Below are 4,965 nucleotides of genomic sequence, written 5' to 3'. Positions count from 1 at the left end.
GAGGCTGAGGTCCGGCCCCTAAGCCGGCCGACTCCGCGCGTCACCGGCCCCGCCCTGGGACCGCCTCCGGGACAGCCCTTCCCCCGGCCCGTCACCGCCGCTCGGTCACCCCCTCCGCGAGGGATCCCGGCGAGCCCGGCGCCAATCTCAGTTGTTTGTGACCTGGGCACAGGCTGGAGAACAGGAGGAATTTCTGGATTTGCATATTGTTTTGCATAAAATCCCATAACAAACTTGAAAACCTGGATCTCCACTCTGAAAATGTAAATGGGATTAGCACAGTTTACTGCCACATTCTGCGCTGGTCACCTCGCAAGCTTTTTGAGCAAAATAATGAACCCAGGAACAAATATATTTATTAAACAGTGGTCTTCTTGTTTTACGTGGTGCCTTCTTTATTCTCCTTTTCTCTGCCGTTTGACCCAGGTCAAGCCACTAAGAGAATAGGAGGAATGCAGTTTTAACTAAAATTAACACATTAACTTTTCCCTCAGGCCCTACTGTGCGCAAAGCGCTACGGCCTCAATGGGGGCTGGGCGGATGGGCACAATGAAGAAATGCTGGGTCGTATCTGACTGAAGTCTGCAAATTCTGCATTTTGCTTTGCTTGATGTTTTCATCTGCTTCTCTTTCAAGCTTCTTAATAAAATATGATGTCTTGTAATTCTACCTTCAAAATTAATCACATGCTTATGTAAGTATGTCCCCCAAAAGCGACACTGCGTTCCGTCTGTCCTCTCAACTTTTCCCACAAGCAGCTGCCCTTGCATGGGAGGGGTGGACACCACTTAGAAGACTTTTTAATTATCCACAGATAAGCTGACTGCTTTATCGATTTTTGTTTTCCTTTCCTACTCAACACCAGAGATCAAAACCAGGGAAAAAACAGATTCGTAAATTGGCTACAAAGCCATTTCCATTTTTTTTTTTTTTTTTTTTTTTTGAGACAGAGTCTCACTCTTTTGCCTGGGCTAGAGTGAGTGCCATGGCGTCAGCCTAGCTCACAGCAACCTCACACTCCTGGGCTCAAGCGATCCTTCTGCCTCAGACTCCCGAGTAGCTGGGACTACAGGCATGCGCCACCATGCCCGGCTAATTTTTTCTATATATTTTTAGTTGGCCGATTAATTTATTTTCTATTTTTTTTAGTAGAGACGGGGTCTCGCTCTTGCTCAGGCTGGCTTCGAACTCCTGAGCTCAAGCAATCCGCCCGCCTCTGCCTCCCAGAGTGCTAGGATTACAGGCGTGAGCCACCGCGCCTGGCCCATTTCCATATTTTTAATTTCACATTAGTGGGCACTCAGGTGCTTCCTTTGAGCTGAACAAAAGAATGTACAGGCTTTTCAGGTATGATTTATTGTGTGCACAATCCCCTACTGCTTTTTCACTTTCGTTCTCCTTTCAGTAGCCTTCTCCTGTCTACCTCTGAGGGGAAAGTGGAGTGAGGTCCAGACCAAGAACAAAGAGTAGAGAGGAAAGGCCGCTGCTACAAGATGGAAAGAAGCGGACAGAGGCACGTGGTCAGGTGAGAACGTGAGGGGTGTCCAGGACAGTGAATGGAGTGCTTAAGAAGCTTTGGTGAAACTTCAAGCTATACTGAGAGAGGCTATCTGCCAAGTAGGTGATTATTGGCAACTTTGGTATGACCTTTCAGCAGGAGGTGCCCCTCCTTGGAGTAAAGGCTTGACTTGGCCATTGCTTAAGGAGCTGTTTCTAAATTCCCATGGCTCCACGAGGACAGCAGACCTGCATACTTGGAACCCCAGTGCTCAGCACATAGTAGGTGCCTAATAAATAGTTACTGGGAACCCAGTGTCTGACCCTGAGCCAGGGCAACCTCCACATGGGATTCAGCATGTCTGGGCTTGTTTGGAAGCCTGCAGAAATGGTCCATTTGTAAGAAGGACCGGGGAGCCTCCGCAAAGAGAATTCACTGGAAGACAGTGTCAGACAAATCAGCCTGGCCCAGCACAAAACCCCAGAGGCCAGTGGAGGGGCAGTTAGGAGTTCTGCAGAGCATTTGACTCTTGGCTTTGTCTCTCTATTAAGCCATGGCGGAGGTTTGAGTCCTGGGAGCAGGAGACTTCATATGAAAGCTGGAGGACTGCTAATTTACAGCAAGGAGTGAAATGGAGTACAATACCAAAAAGGAGGAAGACCCTTCTCCCCACTCCTGCTTGAACCCCGCATAGCAGGAACCACTTGGGCCCCTCCAGTGATCTCCTCCTGGGACACTATGGATGACAGGGTGACCAGGAGAAGCCTGGTCTGAGGCAGCCTGCATGTGGGCCCTGGTAGGCAGTGGCTTGTGATTTCTGCAGCTTTAGGGACTATGTAGACCTCAGAAGTAGATATCCCTGAAAAGGACAGAATTTAAAAGGGGATAGGCCGGGCGCAGTGGCTCACGCCTGTAATCCTAGCACTCTGGGAGGCTGAGGCAGGAGGATCATTTGAGCTCAGGAGTTTGAGATCAGCCTGAGCAAGAGTGAGACCCTGTCTGTACTAAAAATAAAAAGAAATTGGCTGGACAACTAAAAATATATTTAAAAAATTAGCCGGGCATGGTGGCGCATGCCTGTAGTCCCAGCTACTCGGGAGGCTGAGGCAGGAGGATCGCTTGAGCCCAGGAGTTTGAGGTTGCTGTGAGCTAGGCTGATGCCATGGCACTCTAGCCCGGGCAACAGTGAGACTCTGTCTCAAAAAAAGGGGGGGTGGGGAGGGCGATAAATGGCAGATAATACTTAGTAGCTGGCTGAAATTTTTCTAGCTGAAGTTTCTTTGTAGATACATCTGATACCCTTAGAAATAATGAGGAGGGAATTTACAAAGGACTGGGAATCTGAAGCAGCCAGTGGAGGGGGTGGTAGTAAAATACAGAAAATTATATACCCACCTCCCAGAATGAACATATTGACCTAGAACTTTAAGTTGCAGGACTGGGTGAATTTGGCTTACTACTCAAATAACGTTTCAATATTTTCAGAGTAAAATTGTAACTAGTCTAGTTCTAATTACAGTAATATTCTAAGCAAGTTCTAGTGACTGTTTGATGGCCCTAAACTGTTCTAGATTACTTTAGTTGCAAAGCATGGGCAGTTTAGAGAGGAATTCAGTCCCTTGGCGCCATCCCTGCTTGGCAAGGGCACTTATTAATCAATCAAGGGCCTCCCACTCAGCTCAGGGCTGCCAGCGCTGCCTTTGGCAGAGCAGCCACAGATATTGTGACTGGCAAAAATCAGAGTGTGCGATTACACGGAGTGGCACAGACAGGCTGGAGCCAGGCACAGGCCCTGAGTCTGAGCATCAGAGAGGCAAAACCCAATGTTAATTGTTCAAGTGCATTTGCTTTAGTTATTTGTTCATTAATTTGTGTCATTATAATAATGAATATTAAAATACCTTTCCATAATAACTAAAATTAATTTCCCTGTGATTTAATTACAACGTTGTCTCCGAGAGTGCATCTGCAGTGCAGATGTGGTCATTTTCAAGCGTGTGGAGGAGCAGGGGAGAAAGAAGGATGTTGAATTGCTTTACCTTGGAATTTGAACTGGACGGGATCTCTGTGGTCATGTGATACTACTTCGGTTTCCTACCGTTGAGGAAACCAAGGCCTAGAAGGGCTGCACATTAGTGACTTTCCTAAGTAAAGAATTCTTCGGTGGGTGGAAGCTTGGCATGCTTCTGCCTTCTCAACTGTAACAAAGACAGCACACTCACTGTCCTGTTTATGTATGTAGGTATTTTTTTTAAACAAGGTCAAATTCATAAAACATAAAATTAGCCATTTTATGGTGAACGATTCAGCTACATTTAGTACATTCACGGTGTTGTGCAACCACCACCTCTCTAGTTCCAAAACATTCTCACCACCCCAAAAGAAAACTGTACCTATTCCTCGTTCCCTCCTCTCCACAGCCCCTGGCAACCATTTGTCTTGCCCAATGGATGTACCTATTCTAGATATTTCCTAATAATGAATTCATACCATTTGTGACTTTCCATGACTGGCTTCTGTCACTTAGCATGATATTTTCCAGGGTCACCCACATTATACCATGTATTAGTACTTCATTTTTTTATAGCTGAATGATATTCCATTGTATGGATATACCACAATTTGTTTATCCACTCATCCCCTGATGGATATTTGGGGTGTTTCTACCTTTTGGCTATTATGAACAAATAATGCTGCTATGAGCATGCATGTGTAAGTATTTGAGTACCTGTTTTCCACTCTTTTGGGTATATACCTAGTAGTACAGTTTTGGGGTCATATGATAATTCTAGGTTTAACTTTTTGAGGAATCGCCAAACTGTTTTCCATAACAGCTGTACCATTTTGCATCCCCACCAGTAATGTGGGAGGGTTCCATTAGGTCTTTTTATTTCTGATGAAAACTGTCTACATTTCTTCTGCCCCCTCAAAGACCTGCCGTGCCTGAGGTTCCCTTCCTCCTAGCTGGTACCTGAATATTCTTTTGTGTTTTTTGCCCTACCATATTATCAGGAGGTTTACCATTATTTTGAATGACTTTAATGTGGGCAGAGGCTATCTTATTTATTGATTAAGTAAACACTTTTGCAACACTTGGTACTGTGCTAAAAGTTTTTACAAACATTACTTCAATTAATTCTTATACCACCACCAAGAAATAAGTACTATTATTATCCCCATTGTGAAGATGACCAAAATGAGGAATAGAAGGGCCAAGGAACTTGTCCAAGATCACAATGAAAGAGTACAACAATGAAGACAAAATTGGAGAGATTCCAATATAAAATGGGGGAAAAGATCATTTTGAGCCACGTGTCTGCCATTGAAGTGGTTTTGCCCTTACATACTCTTTTGTTGTAACTCTTAATCATAACACTTTCACCCATAATGACAATTTTAATTATTGGGTTCCTTCCTGATACTTGGTGCAGAAGAAAGATAAGCACAACTTACCATAAGTTATTCAA

Source organism: Propithecus coquereli, unplaced genomic scaffold, assembly GCF_000956105.1.
Source record: "Propithecus coquereli isolate 6110/MARCELLA unplaced genomic scaffold, Pcoq_1.0 Scaffold273, whole genome shotgun sequence".
Classification (NCBI taxonomy): domain Eukaryota; kingdom Metazoa; phylum Chordata; class Mammalia; order Primates; family Indriidae; genus Propithecus; species Propithecus coquereli.
This window is presented reverse-complemented; position numbering follows the sequence as displayed.